Raw genomic sequence first — 20,561 nt, forward strand, 5'->3', positions numbered from 1 at the left:
CTACTCTGCAATTTCTCTCTAAATGTGTAGCCTCATTTATATACGAAGAACACAATGAGCACTCACCCGCTGCTCTGTAGTTGTTGACCAAGTTGCCTTCAGGCCAGGACAGGTGGTGTATCAATCTGCATTCTCTTTTTGTCTTCTTGCACACAATCCCCAAAAGGGAAATCATCAAATTCGCAATGGGTAATTCCCAAAATGCACCTAGCATTGTTCCCGCCCATATTTATTTTCCCAATTTGTCCCACAGAATGTCTTACAGTCCTTTGACGAACTCCAGGTTGTCAGCCCAGTTCCTTCTCCGAAGCTGCCTGGTATATGGGAACACCTCTGGAATAACTCCTCCTCAACTTCTCTGCAGGTGGTGTGTCGGGGTTTAAGTGCAGCCATAGCTCCAAGGCCTCTACTTTAACAGGTGTATTGGCCCCTTCAGTGCCCCTGCCATTTCCTGCCTGCCCCATAGAGCTTTGTGCCTGCAGCACTCGTGCCTGAACCTGCATTGTACCTACTGCAGCTTCCATTGTTAAAATTCCAGCTCATGCCTCCTTGTCAAATCCTAATCAGGGCATCCTTGAATTGGCCCATGCAGGAACGGTAACCCATTCGCTGCATCTGCAGCTGGTACTGATCTAGTTCGTTATTGTGCAGCCATAACTCTTGGTCAATCTCGCCCTAAGATTTTGTGGTGTCTAATTCTATCCTGGCCTTCATCTCTTCATTATATCTCATCCACACTGCCTCACCAAACATATACGTGCATTTAAAGGCATAGTTGATGAAGCAAGACCATTTCTAATGCAATTGTGATGTGTCGACTTGAAATATTTCAACACATGACAAATACTCCATATTTTACAGAATAAAATTGTTTAGTAACTGTAGTGTACACATTTTACAGTACAAGCAAGGTTTGTAATAATCTTACCTGCACACATGGTTTTCTTGCCTTTCTTTTGTTTGCAGGAGAAATACGCCCTCTTGTTTGCATTGAGCCCACAATATGTTGCGATAGCAATAGGCTAAACTATTGTGCATTGTGAAATGCTCAAAGCCTGAAGCTTGCAGCTTGTGAGCCCAAGAGCACACTTTGCAAGACAAGAAACTGAGCCCAGGGGCAGGTCGAGAGAGAGAGGAATGTGCAGGGCCCACTCCACACTAGGTGCATGAGAGGGCTGCCTGCTCTTTATTACCCTCACTGCCAATTTACAACGTATTTACCACCTTTCACGAGTTTGGCCAGGCAGGTTTTTTTTTCCCTTAACGGGGAAAGTTTGATTGTTTGGCCTTTTTTTTTAGGTCCCGCCTGACCCAGCGCATGTGCTGGTCTGGCGAGACTTATTGAGAGGGCTCCAAAAAGTGCTACCAGGCCAGCCTAGAGCTACAGTGCATGTGCGCGGGCGCGCGCGCCGCGCCTTACCACGATTACTTTCACTTTCACGGCCACTTTGATGTTTGATCGCGATCACTTTGCATAGCCAATAGGTCTCACTTTTGGAACCTTATAAGTATTTAGTTATGCAACTGTTGCATAGCTAAACACTTATAAGGTCCCAAAGGCGAGACCTATCGGCTATGCCAATGCTTGTTTCCTAATAGCTGTCTGTATCCGTTCTCTCTGTGCAGCTCAGTTTTGTGTACAGCAGCAAGGCAAACGCTAGACATATGTTCCCATCAAATGCCTGACTTAGTTGCTGGGGAACTATCGCAACACAGAGAAAAGCGCAGCCTCGTCTTGTACATGGGACGACAGGCACATGCGATAAAAGGAGGCAGTGGAGCTGGAAGGAAGCAGAGAAGAAAGAAAGGAGGGGTAATAAAGGAAACCGAGGAAGCAAGAAATGAGGTGCGAAAGGAGACTGAAAGAGTGTTGAAGCTAGGGGAAGAGGCATGGAGGGGACAGGAAGAAATGGCGAGAGAGAGACATGGAGAGAGAAAAGAAAACAAGCGTGAGGTAGAGGCACAGAAGGAGTAAAGGAAGGAAGATAATGTTAGAGGCATGAAGGAGGGACATAAAGTAGAGGAGAGTCAGATGCCTGGAAGGAAGGAAGGGAAGGATGTAAGGGAGAAACTTTGCACATCACAAAACCCTTGTACTCTCGTGCACACACGCACAGCATAGCACTTACCTTCATTGTAACGTCTAAGTTAAAAAACACTCTGCAATCTGCATTGGCCGAGCAAAGGGCAGGCACCCAAAACCCCGAAAGAAAAATTAAGTTACATCCCTTCAAATACACACGGCTCACAGCACTGGGTATGTAGCAACCTTGCTGGCCTCCCCCTTGCATACACCCTGCCCTCGGAGCCCTCTGGAGCAGCTAGTTAGCTGAAGGGCTGAAGTCAGGTCCCTGATACCAGCTGTGCAAAGCGGAAGATAATTACAGCTCATTAAGTTCCCGCCAAACTAACCAAAACAAAGTTTTACTAATTATCTGCAACAGAGAACAAAGTCACACTTAAGGATTGTCTCACCTGATTACGGGTCAACTGGCCCTCTTTGTCCACCTTGGCACAGTTGTTAGACTGCTTGTCTCCGGCCTCTAGCTGTGCTCGAGCTGGGAGTGTGTTAGATTGAAAAGAACTTTCTGGAGCGTTCCTGTCAGCTTTCCCTAACGCAGGTAGAAGACTGAGGATTTCGTCAGCTGCGGAGTCGAGTCGGACTTCTTACTGCAGCACTCATGAGCACAGAGTCGGGGGCCGGAGGAGACCCTGGGAAGGGACTTGGATGGAGAGAAAAGGTGCACATAACAGGTGTGAGGTAGGACATGGACAGAGAGGTGCGCCATGACAAAGGGTGGTCAGAGCCTCCCACTGAAACACCGGAGCTGCAAATGAATGATGGCAGCCATTCACACAACCCTGCACCAGCAGCGCGGGAAGCAGACACCTCGAGTCTGCGCAGTTAGTCTTCAAGAGTCCAGATGACAAACTGCGCAAACTCGACTTCCCACCTGCAGCCTCTACTACGCCTTTCCCAGCTTGTCAGAGGGCAGCACCCACCTCCCTGTGACGTGTTGGGAAAGGGTGGGATGTCATCCTCTCCACTCCCTGACTGACGTGAAGCCCCTGGCGATACAGGGCTTGAGCCTGAAGCGCCCGGGGCTAACTGTAGTCACACGTCATTAGGGGGTGGAGACTGCTCCCTGAGGTTATGTTTTTGCCGAGCTGATGACCTCACAGGCCTCAGGGCTGTGAGCTCGTCAGCCCGGCAAAGAAGACTCGGGGCCAAAATGGAATGCATAGGCTTGGCAGCCAGGGTCACATGACATGACACTCGTGATCACTGCTGGTCGCAGCAACAACAGCCCCGGACTGGCCCCAAGCAAGAAGAGGTGTGTGTAATTTATTTAATTTTTTTACTGATTATTTGAATTTGGTTTTATTTTTGTAGTAACCAACCCAGGGGGTGAAAGTAAAGGGGGCGGAGCCCCGACGCCCTCACGCATAAACCGCCACTGCTCCTGCCCTTCCTCTCAGAACTGACAGAGATCAGATGCGGAGTACCCCAAGGATACACCCTCAGCCCCACACTCTTCAACGTATACATGGCCCCCCTCGCCACCATCATCAGAAACCATGGACTCAACATCGTCTCCTACACCGATGACACCCAGCTCATCCTCTCCCTCACAAAGGAACCTGACATCACCAGGCACAATTTCCAAGAAGGGATGAAACCCGTCGCAACCTGGATGAGCAACAGCTGCCTGAAGCTCAACGTGGAGAAAACGGAAGTCCTCTTCCTCGGCATGGGATAACACCTGATGGCCCACGCCTGCGGAAACCCACCCACCCCAATGAACCACGCATGCCACCTCGGCATCATACTCGACTCCTCACTCTCCATGAATTGCCGATTTCAACACTGTATCCTACCCATGCTTCAACACCCTCTGCATACTTCACAAGACATTCAAGTGGATCCTCCCGACTCCAGGAAAACTGTCACCTACGCACTCATCACCAGCACACTGGAAATACTGCTCTCTATGCCGGAGTCAACAAAAAACTCCTCTGCAAACTCCAGATCGTCCAGTACGCCTCAGCCAGACTCATCCTCGACATCTCACGACATGACCACATCACCCAACACCTCCGCAACCTACACTGGTTCCCTGTCGAAATAGGAACAACCTTCAAACTGCTCACACACACATACAAAGCCCTCCACAACACCGGACCCCAATACCTCAATGACTGAATCTTCTCCCATGCCCCCAAAAGAAACCTCCTCTCAACCGGCCTCGCCTTAGCCATCATCCCTTGTTTCTACAGGACCAGAGTAGGTGGAAGATCCTTCTCCTACCTCGCAGCCAAGACCTGAAACGAACTCCCCTTTCACTTCCGATGAAGCCCAACACTGCACCAAGTCAGAAAGGACCTCAAGTCCTGGCTCTTCGATTGACCCCAACGGAGCTGCTCACACCCCCCTCCTTCAGCGCCTTGAGACTAGGGGTGGGCGGAATTTGCGAAATCCACTTTAGCAAATTATCGCGAAAATGTTTAAAATTATCGCAAACAAGCGGAAATATCGCGAAGATGCGGAAGTTTTTTTCCCGCATGTTCGCGAGATTTTCTGCATGGTTGCGGCTCGCCAACTTACCCATGTGGTTGCTCGTGGGTGCGGCCATCTTGTTTTCAGTTGTCTCGTGGTGCATGATCGCGAGAAGAAAGACGTGATCGCGCGACGCATGACGTCACTGCAGGCGCGGACTGTCGCGAGACAGCGCAAATGGCTAAAAACAATACAACATCTCATGGAGAACGCGACCGGATCAAGAAAACTTGTCGGCGAACGCAGGGATTCAGGTAAGGAGATCGCGCACGCGAGAATGTATTATTTCACAGCGCGAGCAAGAAACAAATTATCGCCAAGCTGCGGAATGCAGAAATTTTGACATTTTCGCGCTCTCCGCGGAACGCGAAAATGTCAAATTATTGCAATTTCCGCGAACGGAACGAAATTTTCGCCCAGGCCTACTTGAGACCCTCACAGGTGAGTAGGGCGTCCAACAAAACTCTGATTGATTGATTGATTGAATCATTGAAAAATGAAGCTGAAATACCTATGAGTGAAGTGGATACTGCAATGCAGCAAGTAAGATGGGAAACTGTGGATCTGGAACTACTAATACAGCAATTGAATGCAGATCAGAAAGACATTGTTGAAGATGTAAAAGATAAAGTAGAACTTTGATTTCTCTATGGGAAAAAAAGTGTGCATGTTGTACATACAAACCAGTTCTATTGTACATAAGTGGTAAGCTGGAACTGGAAAGAGCTTCTTGATTAAAGTACTGACAAGTTACCTACAGAAGACAACGGATTCCAATTTGTCGTTTGTAGTCACTGCACCAACAGGTTTAGCTGCTCATAATGTTAAAGGAGTTACCCTTCTTAATTAATGCTGGCTATTGAACATGACAACAAATTACAACACAACCAATTGTCTGGTGATGCTTGTCATGAAGTGACAAGATTATTAAATAAATTAATCTACTAATTATTGATTAAGTCAGCAAGGTATCTAAACCTAATGCTAGCTTTTATACATTTAAGAATGTAGCAAATATTAAAAACTGACTACGATGTACTTTTTGGAGGAAAACACGTAATAGTCTTTGGAGACCTGCTACACCTAACTCCCGTAAAAGGACAACCTGTATTCAAGAAACTACTACATAATGAAACAAGGAATCTACTAGGTAGTTTGGGAAATGTAAACATTTGGGAAAACTTTTAATACAAACAGTTAATCCAAAATATGCACCAAGCATTAAATATGAATTATGCAGATATACTAAAGGATATGAGTTGGATTCCTCACAAATAAGGGAAAGACAGTATTACAAACCGGTCTCATCAAATATTTGTTTTCAACTAATATTTCAGCTGCTGAAGTAATGCATCATTTTGTTAGGTAACAGAAGTCTATTGTTTGTTTGGTGCCAACTCTTGAGGAGTGTAGTAAATTCAATGAACAATTATTGCAACTGGAAAAAGAAGAGATCGCCGAAATTAGAGCAAATGGTAAAATGGAACATCAAGGTGTTACAGTGCTACTCAGAAAAACTGCAATCCAAATTGGATAGATTAGAAAAGTCTGCGTCGAAAACTGCAGGATTAGAAAAACCGTTACGTATCTGTAAAGATGGTTGTGTAATCTTACGTGGTAATTTAAATGTTGAAGGAGGGCTACCGCAATGGATAAAGTTATGAAATGAATTAATTATCCAAACAGAAATGGTGTGGAATACTTAGCCATAAAATTGATGATATTGCTGAAGTTAAGCAGATTGGTAGATGCGTTGTACATTTCCTACTTGTGAAAGACTTGTATGTCTAGCGAAAGCAGTTCCCAGTGTCTTTAGCGTATGTAGTAACTATTCACAAATTGTAAGGTTCAAGTATAGATACAGGTCTTGTTAATATTGGTAGTAGTGTATTCAAAGAAGGATTGTCATATGTTGCTTTGTCGCAAGTTAGAATATTGTCTGGTTTATTTCTGATTGATTTTGATGAGAAGAAAGTAAGTGCTGATGTGAGCTGTGTAACGGAGTATAATTGGTTAAGAGCTCAATATGCTCCTCATTTAGGCCAGTATCCTGTGGTTCAAAAAGCAATACTGTGTCCAAATTGTACAATTTTAAAACAGCCTATCAAAGTTGAACAGAAAGATGAACAGAAAGAAAATCAACAAGGAGGAAAGAAAAGAAAACAACAGCACAATGATGAAATACAAGGTCATCACTTTGATAATAAATCTGGAGTGAATTGTTATGCAAATGTAGTGTTAAATGGACTATATCATTTGCCTCATTTTACAAATTTTATTAAAGAAAAGGTAGATAAAAGAATGTCTTCACAACTGTATAGTTTACTTGAAGAATTAGGAAGCGTTAGAAGTAATATACATTATGCTACTGGAATAATAAGAAAACTCACAGATGACTGTACTGGATCAGTAGTGTTCTCTCAAAATCTTCAGCAGGATGCTCAATAATTTCTAATGGTAATGCTAGGACTATTAGGTGAAGAATATGTGAATATCAATATATTATTTGGTTTACATTATAAATGTACCCAAAACTGTGAAGATTGTGAATTTATGTCTAGCACTGAAATCAATTCAGAATGATTCCTCTACTTGATATTACCAGATTGTAAAGCTGTGCCCTCTCAAGATTTAATTACAATCGCCCATCAAGATATGACCTGTCAAAACTGCAGCTCAGAACTTAGGTCAACGTTGTTTCTACAAAGTAATGGAAAATATGTCATAGTCATGCTACAACGATGCCGAGTGGATGGTACTAAATTAGGAACTGAAATTAGTAACTTTAAAGCTGCACAAATTTCCTTCTAAAAAAACTTTCACAACTATAGCAATCATATTTCATAAAGGAGTTAATATAACCTCTGGACACTACACAATATATTTAAGATGTCAAACAGAATGGACAGAGTGCAATGACATACAAGTGATATTCAAACCAAGACTAACTAAAATGTTACCAAACTCATATATGCTATTTCTAGAACCAAAGTTCCAAGGAGAATCTAGGAGAAGAAAATGTGGTGTTATGTTGACATATATATAGATTTTGTGTTTCTGTGACATTATTTGGCCTATTGAGGGTATTGGCTACAGCAAGCTGTTAGAAATGAAGGACTCTTTTTAACTGCAGGAAAGGAATTTACAAAACATTTGAGGATTGCATTGTGCCACTGCAGATAAAAAGTTAATGAAGGTAATATAATGCCAGTAGCCTTAAGTTGCATGTGAAAAGTCTCTTCACCACTAAAAAAAAGTCCCCTTTTGTTTCCGCTACAGCAACTTGTACGTAGTTCTATGTGTTATGTTTTTCATACATTGACTAAGGACATTTTAGATATCATTTGGCCTAACAGGGATGATGTTTACAAAAGGATATGCAAAACTGAAGACTGCTTCATAGTTGTTGGACATTTTGTACCAGATATAAAAATATCAGAAACTGTTTTAACATACAGTTGCTTTCATTAAGGTAGTAACCTATCAGCAAGCCAGTATTAAAAAACTTGTAATGAGTGCTGTGAACAGTACGACATAGTTATAATGATCTACTGTGCACATTTGTTTTTCAATCCATTGATTGTTTTTTTCCACTGTTTAATGATGAGTCTTCAAACAAAGCACTGTTGAAAGTGAACAAGCATAAAAGCTGAAAACAGGAAAAACAGTAAAACATTTGCCTATGTTGAATTAAAGTGTTGGTTAAAATAATATTGTATGTTGTTTGGTTGCCTAATGTTCAGAATGAAATTTGAATACATTTTTGTCTGTTTCTATTTGTTTACAGTGGTTGAAGGTCTCGATATATTATGTGTGTCAAATCACTAATCTAGTGATGGATTAATCGAGTTGCTACTCATGTACTCATCCCATCTCCCAGGCACAACAGTTGCACTTGCCCAATCACCCAGCCAGTACCTAAGCAGTCATCCAATCACTCAGGTACTGCGCTTGAATTCATCTAATCTTCCAGCTACTACTAAGTCACTCATCCAATCACCCAGGTGCTACCCATGCACTATGCAATCACCCAGTCACTATGCAGGCACTCATCCAATCACTTAGGCACTACTTTTGCACTCATCCAATCACTCTTGCACTCCTCTTGCACTCATCTAGTCACCTAGGCACTATGTATGTACTCATCCAATCACCCAGGCACTACCCTTGCCCTCATCCATTCACTGATGCACAACCCATGCACTCATCCAATCACCCAGGCACTACCCATGCACTCATCCAATCACCCAGGCGCTATCAATGCACTCAATCACACAGGCACTACCTTTGAACTCATCCAGTTACTCAGGCACTACCTTGCACCCATCCAATCACTCGGGTGTTACCCTTCCACTCATTCATTTACTCAGGCACTACCTTTGCACTGATCCATTCATTCATGCACTACCCATGCACTCATCCATTCAATCCAGGCACTAGACCCTGCAGATATCCCATCACCCAGACACTAACTTTGCAGTAATTGATTCACTCAGCCACTACCCATGCACTCATACGTTCATTCAAGTAGTACCCATGCACTCATCCAGTTACCCAGGCATTATCCATGCACTCACCCAATCAGCCACACATTATGCATGCACTCATCTAATCACCCAGGCACTATCCTTGCATCCATCCATTCAATGAGGTGCTACTTATGCACTCATCCAATCACCCAAGTGCTACTCATGCACTCATGCAATCAACCAGGCACTACCCATGCACTCATGCAATCACTCAGACACTACCCATACACTCACCCAGTCACCCAGGCACTATCCATTCACTCACACAATCACATAGGCACTACCCTTGTACTCATACAGTCACTCAGGTGCTACCCATGCGCTATACAATCACCCAGACACTATGCATGCACTCATCCAATCACTTAGGAATCGACTTTGCACACAAGCAATCACCCTTGCAATACTCTTGCACTCATCCAGTCACTCCGCCACTACCCATACACTCATCCATTCACTGAGGCACTAACCATGCACTTATCCAATCACCCTGGCACTACCCATGCACTCATCCAGTCCCCCAGGCACTACATATGCACTCATCCAATCACCCAGGCGCTACTATTTCACTCACCCAGGCAGTACCCATGCACTCATCCAACCACTCAGACACTATCCTTACACTAATCCAATTGCCCAGGCACTATACATGCACTCACACAATCGCCTAGGCACTACCCTTGCACTCATACAATCACTTGGGTACTATTCATGCACTCATCCATTCACTCAGGCACTATCCATGCACTCATCCATTCACCTAGGTACTATCAATACACACACCCAATTACCCAGGCACTATCCATGCACTCACCCAATTACTCGGGGACTACCCTTGCACTCGTCCAATTACCCAGGCACTATCTTGCACTCATCCAATCACTCAGGGGTTAGCCTTCCACTCATTTATTTACTCTGGCACTACCCTGGCACTGATCAATTCACTCATGCACTACCCTGGCACTGATCCATTCACTCATGCACTCCCTATGCACTCATCCATTCAACCAGGCACTAACCATGTACTCATCCATTTACTCAAGAAGTACCCATGCACTCATCCAATTACCCAGGCACTACACATGCTGTCAACCAATAACCCAGGCACTACCCTTGCAGTCATCCAATTACCCAGGCACAACCCATGCACTCATCCCTTCAATGTGATGCTACCTATGCACTAATCCAATCACCCAGACACTACTCTTGCACTCATCCAGTCACGAAAGCGCTACCCATGCACTCACACTCAACCAGACACTACGATGCACTAATCTAATCACCAAAGCAGTACCCATGCACTCATTGATTCATTCAGGCACTATCCATGAAGGTTCACTGACAGAATAACTACACCTAAAATATACCCTTACACAATATCGAAGCATAAATATAGATGTCATAAATATAGTTTTACAAAATATCATTTTTTAAATATATAAAATAAATTAATAAATATTAAATATATTAAATAATAAAAAAAATATTTAGATTAAATATACATTTTAACAAATAAACCAAATTAAAAACTATTAAACACACATATATAATAAATAATATATATCATTTTATAAATACATTTCCTTTAAAACAATTATTAAACTAATAATTTTAATGTATTTTATAATTTAGAAATTACATAACAAATATATATGCAAATACCAATAATATAAAATCTATTTAAAAAACATTATATTATAAATTAAAACATTAAACTATTAAAAAATCTTAAAACTTTAATTTTCCACTCCAGTCAGTGCAACAGGAGGGAAAGTGTTGGATAGCAGAGGGGTAAACATTACTATTCCCACTCCAATGAGTGCAACATTAGGTAAAGTGTTGGATAGCGGAGGGGTAAAAAATACTATTCCCACCCTAGTGAGTGCAACAGTAGGGGAAGTGTTGAATAGCAAAGGGGTAAAAATTACTATTCCCACTCCAGTGAGTGCAACAGTAGGGAAAGTGTTTGATAGCGGAGGGGTAAAAATTACTATTTCCAATCCAGTGAGTGCAACAGTAGGGCAAGTGTTGGATAGCGGAGGGATAACATTTACTGTTCACAGTCCAGTCAGTGCATCAATAGGGAAAGTGTTGGATTGCAAAGAGGTAAAATGTACTGTTCTCACTCCAGTCAGTTCAAAATTAAAAACAAAATACAAATATTTTTTTTAAAAATGGTAACAATTAAATTAAAAATATATTCAATATTAATAATAAAACAAATAAAAACATATTATAATGTTAAATACATATCACAAATACCTACAAATATTATATTAAATAAAATAAGGAAATACATTTCAAACAAATATTTTTATTTAGAAATTATTTATTAATACAATCATTAATTATTGCATAAATGTAATCCCTTTACTTCCTACCCAATGACATCACACAACTCACAACCCACATCAAGATTTCTAAAAAAAATATATATTTGCATAATTAATATAATTATCTATTAAACACATATTTTTCATTAAAAACAAATTAAAACACATAACATTTAATTAACTTCCCACCCTTTACACCTATAATCCCCACAACCCACACCTAAAATTAAACTGTAAAAAATTAACTACACAATTAAAAAAAATCAATTAAATAATTAATAGTATTTAACAACTAATTATAAAGTAAATACAATTAATTTACTCCCCACCCTTCACCTCATAAACCCAAAATCCCTGCACAAAAACAATTAAACAATTACCCTAATTATCAATGAATTAATTAATAATAATTATCAACTAATTATTAGTTAATTAAAAATAAATTACTTCCCAACCTTTACCCCTAAAAACCCCACAACTAAAATTAATTACACAATGTACATATTTAATTGTCAATGAATTAATCAATACTAATTAGCAACTAATTAATTAATTAAATTACCTCCCACCCTTTAACCCCTATAGACCCCACAGCCCACACCTAAAATTATCTACACAATTACCATAATTCATTGTCAATTAATCAATTAGTATTAATCAACAACTAATTACTAATTAATTAAAAACAAATTACTTCCCACCCTTTACCCCTATAAACCCCACAACCCGCACCTAAATTTTATATAAAAAAATAAAAACACAATTAACATTATAAAGAAAAATCTCAATTAAATACATTTTAATAAAAAATATTCAAGCGAGCCAAGTTTATTCTGCCCCCGCTGAGGCCAGGGAATGTGTAATTGCTTGATGCCATACTTTCCTTTGTTGAAAACCTTAATAAAAGATTTAAACCTAAATTACTTCCCACCCTATTCCCCTATAAACCTACAACCCGCTACAGAACTAAAAAATGCAAAATTTACTTAAAATAAAATTAAAAGCTACTAAAAATATAACAGATATATTAAAAAACATAAACAATACTTATACAAAAACAATACATCACATATATTTAAAAAATCAAAATATTTTTTTCCAAACATATTTTATGGGATTATCAAGATATATAATGAGCCAGTGCTCGCAATGAACATTTGAAACAGCGGATACTTCCAAGGTACCTGCATTGGTGAAGACACTGGAACTCCTGCATAACCTGCAGACAATACAACATATACATATCACAGGGCATATTAAACCCCACAGAATTGAGTTAATTAGGGCATGTTCGACCACCAGAACATTTGTATATTTCCTAAGCTGTGCAGGGACTTGCATCTCATGAGGGAGCCATTCTATACAGGGTCTATGTTCAGCAGAGGCGGTAACTCTATACCTCGATAGATCGCCCATCTGGACCATATTTTTCTGTGTTTCTGGGGGCACCCTGAGCCTGAAAAAATGCTATCTCTGCCCCCATACAAGAGTCCAGGGCTTTCTTACAGCCACCAATTGACGGGGGACGCAGCCTTCCACTGCTGTGCGATGTCCCGTTTAGCCAGGGTGAAGGCCATGAAGAGCAGTTGCTGTTTATATTTGTTCCCACCAATCCCATCCGTACTATGCAATAAAAATAGTCTCGGTTCGAATGGGAGGTTACATATGAGGACATGATCTAAACAGGACGCCAGTCTATGCCAGAATGGCTGCAGTGCGCCACAACTCCATACTGTGTGTATAAATGATCCCTCTTCCTTCTTGCAGTGGAGACACACTGGAGAATGAGTAGCCCCCATTTGCCACAGTCAGGATCGAGTGTACTATATACGGTGTACATATTTGAATTGAATGAGGCGGTAACGCGAGGACACCGCCGCGCCATGGGGGCTGGCCAGAGCCTCTATCCAATCGTCATCTGTCGCCCGTGTCTTATGTATAATGGTGTTGGCGTGAGTAGTCAGCGTCTGGTATATCTGGCCAATTTTGAGTGCTCCAATGTCCCCTGTGAGCAGTCTCCCTTCAAGCGGGTGAAATTCAGGCAGAGTCTCCAACAAGTGTAGTTGGGGGTGAAGTTCATGTCACAATTGGAGATATTTATAAAACTGTGTCTTGTGTAGTTGAAACTCTGTCTGCAACTGAGGAAAGATTTGAGTGTAGTTCCCCACATTACATCACCCAGGCAGTATCCTTGCACTCATTCATTCATTGAGGTGGTACCCATGCACTCATCCAATCATGTAGGCACTACTCTTGCACTCATCCAGTCACCCATGCAGTACCCATGCACTCATCCAATCATTCAGGCTCTACCCATACACTCATCCATTCACCCAGGCACTATCCATGCACTTACCCAAGCACCCAGGCAGTATCCTTGCACTCATCCATTCAATCAGGTGCTACCCATGCATTCATACAATCAACCAGGCACTACCCATGCACTCATCCAATCACTTAGGCACTACCTTTGTACTCAAGCAATCACTCAGGCACTACTCTTGCACTCATCCAGTCACCCAGGCACTATCCATGCACTCACCCAAGCACCCATGCACTCCTCCAATCACCCAGGCACTACCCCTGCACTCATCCTTTCAATCAGGTACTACCCATGCATTCATACAATCAACCAGGTACTACCTTGCACTCATCTAATCACTCCGGCATTAGCCTTCCACTCATTTATTTAGTCAGGCACTACCCTTGCACTGATCCATTCACTCACACATTCCCTTTGCACTCATCCATTCAACCAGGCACTACCCATGCACTCATTCAATCACCCAGGCACTACTCTTGCACTCATCCATTCACTGAGGCACTACCCATGCACTCATCTACTCACCCAGGTAGTATCCATACTCTCATCCCATCACCCAGGCACTATCCATGTACTCACCCAAGCACCCAGGCACTATCCATGCACTCATCCAATAACCAGACCGTATCCTTGCACTCATCCATTCATTGAGGTGGTACCCATGCACTCATCCAACTACCCAGTCACTACTCTTGCATTCATCCAGTCACCCAGGCAGTACCCATGCACTCATCCAATCACTCAAGCTCTACCCATACACTCATCCATTCGCCCAGGCACTAGGCATGCACTCGCTCAGGCACTATCCATGCACTCATCTAATCGTCCAGGCAGTATCCTTGCACTGCACTCATCCAGTCAATGAGGTGATACCCATGCACACATCCAATCACCCAGGCGCTACTCTTGCACTCATCCAGTCACCCAGGCAGTACCCATGCACTCATCCAATCACTTAGGCACTACCCATACACTCGTCCAATCAACCAGGCACTACCTTGCACTCCTCTAATCACTCAGGCATTAGCCTTCCACTCATTTATTTACTAAGGTACTACCCTTGCACTGATCCATTTACTCACACACTACCTTTGCACACATCCATTCAACCAGGCACTAACCATGCACTTATCCATTCACTCAGGCAGTACCCTTGCACTCATCCCTTTATCCAGGCACTACACATGCAATCTCCAATCACCCAGGCACTACGTTTGTACTCATCCATTCACCCAGCCACTCCCCATGCCAGCTCCCTTAGGAAGCACCATTTAGATGTGTTTGACCTCCTTGTCGATAGACCTCTGGACCTTCTATTCATTACAGAGACATGGCTTGATTCCACGTCCGATCCTATTGTCACCCTGGCCACGCCCGAGGGCTACAAGATCTCTAGAGCGGATCGCCCAGATGGAAGAGGGGGTGGAGTGGCTATTATTCATAAAGACAAATGGGACTTTCAGAGAGGGGATGTCTCTCCACGGGGGACTGTGAAGCACTTGATTTCAGCATCTGCTTTTCGGACCATTTTACCCTGGGGGGGGGGGGGGGGTTCTCTGATTTATAGACCTCCTGGCCCTGCAGGGCCCTTTCTTCAGTCATTCGGTGACGTTGTTGTCCCTCTGGCTCTCCGATTCTCCAACTATATTGTTTTAGGAGATCTTAATATTTATCTTGACCAGGCAGAGGCCAGGGAATCGTTCGATTTTTTTGGATGCTCTTCATCTGGCCCAACTCTCTCAGTGGATAAGCAGTCCCACCCACCAAGCGGGACATATTTTGGATCCTATATGCACTAATTTCACCATTGCAGTAAAAGATCCGTGTCCGTTACCTTGGTCAGACCATTTTTTAACCTATTTTTCATGGGCAATCACTAATGCTGACCCCCCCTGCTCGTAGCCACCATAAACCAGCATTCAGCAAAATTGATCGCATTGAATCAGGTCTTGGATGCTTCTAGACTTGCCCTCCCAGGTGATCTTGAGGGAGGCCTTGCTAGATTTAAAGACTGGGTGACTAAGGCCGTGGATACTTTAGTTCTGTCATTTCCCCCCAGGTTTTCTAGGGAGTCTACGTCTAAACCCTGGTTCACCCTGGAACTTAAAGTGCTTAAACATGATTGTAAAGTACTGGAGCGAAGGTGGTGCCGCAACGACTGCTGCCCAGCAGCCAAACGGCAATTTAGGCATAAACAAAAAATCTACTATGAGGCCATAACCCAGGCCAAAAGGTGCTTCTATTCAGCAAGCACTGACTCTGCTGATAATAACGCCAAGGTAATATTTGCTATTGTTCAGAGCTTTACATCGCCATCTGCTCAATTAAAGTAGTCTCCATCGACTGACTCCTGGTGCGAGAATCTTTCCTGTTTCTTTAGAGATAAGATCTGTACCATGCAGGCGTCTCTTGCCTCCTGTGATAGTGCCTTATGTGTTTCATCGGCGCACCCTCTTTATTCCCTCCAGGCCTTCAGTCCCGTGGATCAGTCGGAATCTCTTAAAATCTTAAAGGGCCTGAAATCTGGCTCTCCCGGGAAGCCTTGCTCAGCTAGACTGCTGGCAGCAGCTGCTGAGACTATAAATGCTGAAGTGAACGGGATTATTAATCTGCCCCTGCAGACAGCTTGTGTTCCGTAGTTCTGGAAGCAGGCCATTCTTCCTCTCTTAAAAAAACCTTCTTTAGACCCCCTTAGCCCAGGGAATTACTACCCCATCTCCCTCCTGCCTAGTTTAGCGAAGGTTTGTGAGAAGGTGGTGACTATACAACTCACTGAGTTTGTGGAAAGTGGAGGCCTCCTGCACCCGGCTCCGTCAGGGTTTAGGGCCTCCCACAGTACCGAATCAGCTTTGGTGGAGGTCTCGGAAGACATCAGAGAGTGTTTGGATGCCGGCAGCAGGGCAGCATTCATTTTGCTTGACCTGTCGGCGGCGTTTGACACGGTCCCGCACTCACGGCTTCTCATGCACCTTACCGAGATAGGGGTCTCTGGCACAGCCTGGGGTTGGATCAGGTCCTTCCTGGATGAACGAGTCCAGCAGGTCTGGCTTCCGCCGTCCTCTTCTGCTCCCCAGACAGTGAGCAAAGGGGTCCCCCAGGGGTCCTCTCTTAGCCCCCTCCTTTTTAACGTTTACGTTACACCTTTGGTTTACTTGGCTGAAGAACTGGGGGCGAAGATTATCTCCTACGCTGATGACACCCAGCTTCTTTTTACATGGGAGAAAAATACGGACTCAGCCTCTTCCGCGAAGCACTGTTTGTCCTCCGTTTTTAAATAGCTTGCTTCCGCGCAGCTTAAATGCAACAAAGAAAAGTCTGAGATACTCCTCTTTGGGAAATTTCTTCCTATGTTTAGGGACTCTCTCTGGCCACCTGAGTCCCCCCTGCCTACCTCTATTGGGAAGCTTGTTAAAAATCTGGGGGTGTGGTTCGAGGAGAACCTTTCTTTCTATACTCAGGTCAAGAAGCTTGCTGGTACTTGCTTAGGCCTGCTTAAAACCCTAAGGAAATTTCTCCCCCTTCTACCTAGGGCTGCAAAGGAGACAGTCATTTGTGTCCTTATTCTATCTCGGCTGGACTACGCCAATGCCCTCTATGTGGGCATTCCTGGCTACCTGCTGAAAAAGCTTCAGGTGGTCCAGAATGCGGCAGCTAGGCTTCTTCTGGACCTGCCCTCCAGAAGTTGTATGAGCCACCATCTGCGCTCATTGCACTGGCTGCCCGTGGCGGTAAGGGTTAAGTTTAAATCTTTAATTATTGCCCATCGGGCTCTCTACGGTCAAGGCCCTACCTACCTGCAGAAACACCTCTCTTTCTATGCCCCCCGAGACAATTACGCTCCTCGTCTCAACTTCTGGGTCTGGCTCCCCGCTTTAAATGCCAGAGTTTAGGTGGCAGCTCTCTCTCCCGGAAAGCTGCCGTGGCATGGAACACCCTTCCCTTTGCTCTTCGCAATATCAAGGATCCTTTGACTTTTAGAAAGCTCTTGAAAACACATCTCTTTGTCTAAATCTCACTCTCCAACCCTCGTTATGGCTCCGCGCCGTGACACTCATGAGTATCTGTGAGCATTATAAAAATAAAATAACATAACATAACTCATCCGTTCACTCAGGCAGTACCCATGCACTCATCCAATTACCCAGGCACTACACATGCAGTCATCCAATAAACCAGGCACTACCCTTGCAGTCATCCAATCACCCAGGCACAACCCTTGCACACATCCATTCAATGAGGCACTCCAATGCACTAATCTAATCACCCAGACACTACTCTTGCACTCATCCAGTCACCCAGGTACTACCCACACACTCATACCCTCAACCAGGCACTACGATGCACTAATCCAATCACTCAAGCAGTACCCATGTACTCATCCATTCACTCAGGCACTATCCATGAACTCACCTAGGCACTATCCATTCAGTCATCTAATCACCCAGGCACTACCCTTGCACTCCTCCATTCAAGCTGGTGCTACCCACGCACTCATACAGTCAACCAGGCACTACCCATGCACTCCTCCAATCACACAGACACTACCCATGCAATCATACAATCAACCAGGCACTACCCATGTACTAATCCAAATACCCAAGCAGTACCAATGCACTCATCCATTAAATCTGGCATTACCCATGCAGTCATGGAATCAACCAGGCAGTACCCATGCACTCATCTAATCGCCCAGACACTAACCTTGCACTCATCCATTCACTTAGACACTACTCATGCACTCATCCAATCACTCAGGTACTACCCATGCACTCATCCAATGACCCAGTCACTATCCATGCACTCATCCATTCACTCAGATACTACACATGCGCTCATCCATTCACTCATATACTACCCATGCACTCGTCCATTCACCCAGGCACTAACCATGCACATATCCAATCACCCAGACACTACCTTTGCACTCATTCATACACCCAGTCACTACCCATGCACTCATTGATTTACTCAGGAAGTACCTAGCACTCTTCCAATTACCCAGACACTTTCCATGAACTCACTCAATCAGCCACTCACTACCTATGCACTCATCCAATCACCCAGGTGCTACTTTTGCACTCATCCATTCACCCAGGCACTACCGATGCAGCCATGCAATCCAACAGGGGAAAGGATGTAGCCTTATATCTAGAGCCGTCGACCTCGAAGCTGGGGAACCAGGTTCGAGTCTCGGCAGGGACGCTCAACATCCTGTGATTCTGGGCAAATCACTTAATCTCCCTGTGCCTAACAAAAATGAATGTGTCCATCTGTAACAAAACTGTTGCTCATGTAAAGCGCTCTGATACCTGAAATCTTCTGGTAGAGTTCGCGCTATATAAAACTCTAAAAAAAAACAGCCACTCACACAATCACCCAGGCACTACCCTTGCACTCATCCATTCACTCAGGCACTGCCCATGCACTCATCCATTCACTCAGATACTACACATGCGCTCATCCATTCACTCAGGCACGTCTCATGCACTCATCTAATGATCTAGGCACTACCCTTGCACTCATCCATTCACTCACACACTCCCATGCACTCATCCATTTACCCAGACACCCATTCACTCAGGCACTACTTATTGCACTCATCTATTCACTCAGGCACTACCCATGCCTCATTCCATTATCCATGTAGCACACTAGCATTCATTCATTCTTCAATATGCCACTCATCCAGTCATTCACTATTGCAAACACTATACACATACTTACACATTCATTAATTCAGTTTTTTTTAGAACTGTAAAAATGTTTTTTTGGGGAAGTTTTATGTTTTTTTGTGATTTTTCAACGTATTTTTTTGTTTGTTTTCGTAGCAAAAATTGACTGGCAGTGAAAAACTTGAAGAAGCTCTCAAAAACATGAGAATACTGTAAAGACCCAAAGACGAAATCAACATCTGTGAGTCATGCAACTGTTGCAGAAAGCTGTTATGCTCTGCTCACCAGCACTAACCACAACTCCACAGTCAATACAATAATTGGCCATCTGGCTGCATTCAGTGTGATATCTTGAGACTGTTGTTGAACTTCAGAAGGCACTCTTTGTCCAGATGTTGATGCACTTGCTAAAGATGTAGATGGACTTTCAGCCTCTCGTTGTCTCTTCGCAACTTTCAATCGGCTGTTGTGGAAAGTTTTCAGATGTTACAGCATTGAAGTTGTTCTACAAGAGTATTTTTTATTTGTACCTCTTGACAACTTCTTCTCACAACTTGTGCATTGCACAATTTTTGCTGCAGTTTTGGATTCTCCAGAAGGAGTTGTGACTAACTCCCATGCAATGCTGCTTTTTTTGTGTGGAGTCCCCTCATTTTCAGAGTCTTCAGAGTGCAGTTTCTGGACTTGCTGGTTTTTCTGTTGTTGTTGGTTTTCCCCCTGTTGTTGTTCTGTTGTTTGAGTTGCCATTTTGTTAATAAAATTGTTAAAATTGCACCAGAAAATTCCAGACACCTTCTCTCACTGAAGTGTTCTCAGTGAATGAGCCACAAAGGTGTATGGGTGTGTTCTTCTCAATGTTATAGTTGAAAAGTGTATCATCCAATCATATTTCTTTGATTCCTGGTCACATGATCTATGCAACGTTCGGCGTCATCGCGTAGACCAGAAATTGAACAGAATAATATTTTGTTTAAAAATAAGTAGTCAAACATACATGTTAATTGACGGACATTAAACTCCAAATGAGTATCATACAATGTAATATGTTTAAATATGTGTTATACACTTTACCAAAAACACATGTTCATCGCGGTTACCGCCGTCTTTGCGACTTCCGGCATTGCTGCGATCACACAAAACACCAAA

General features: G+C 43.3%; 1 protein-coding gene and 1 long non-coding RNA gene across 2 annotated transcripts in view; one reads left to right on the forward strand and one right to left on the reverse strand.

The window, feature by feature from the left end:
• The window catches only part of LOC146796398 (uncharacterized), a 76,731-nt gene extending 56,841 nt beyond the window's left edge, over positions 1 to 19,890 (forward strand). Inside the window, exons 2-3 of the long non-coding RNA XR_014969616.1 lie at positions 8,346 to 8,500; positions 19,572 to 19,890. This is a non-coding gene — a long non-coding RNA (uncharacterized LOC146796398). The remainder of the gene's footprint in view (positions 1 to 8,345; positions 8,501 to 19,571) is intronic.
• The window catches only part of LOC146796394 (vomeronasal type-2 receptor 26-like), a 699,855-nt gene that overhangs the window by 300,952 nt on the left and 378,342 nt on the right, over positions 1 to 20,561 (reverse strand). The gene's annotated exons all lie outside the window — the stretch shown is intronic.

This window comes from Triturus cristatus, chromosome 10 (genome assembly GCF_964204655.1).
Source record: "Triturus cristatus chromosome 10, aTriCri1.1, whole genome shotgun sequence".
In the NCBI taxonomy this organism is placed as follows: domain Eukaryota; kingdom Metazoa; phylum Chordata; class Amphibia; order Caudata; family Salamandridae; genus Triturus; species Triturus cristatus.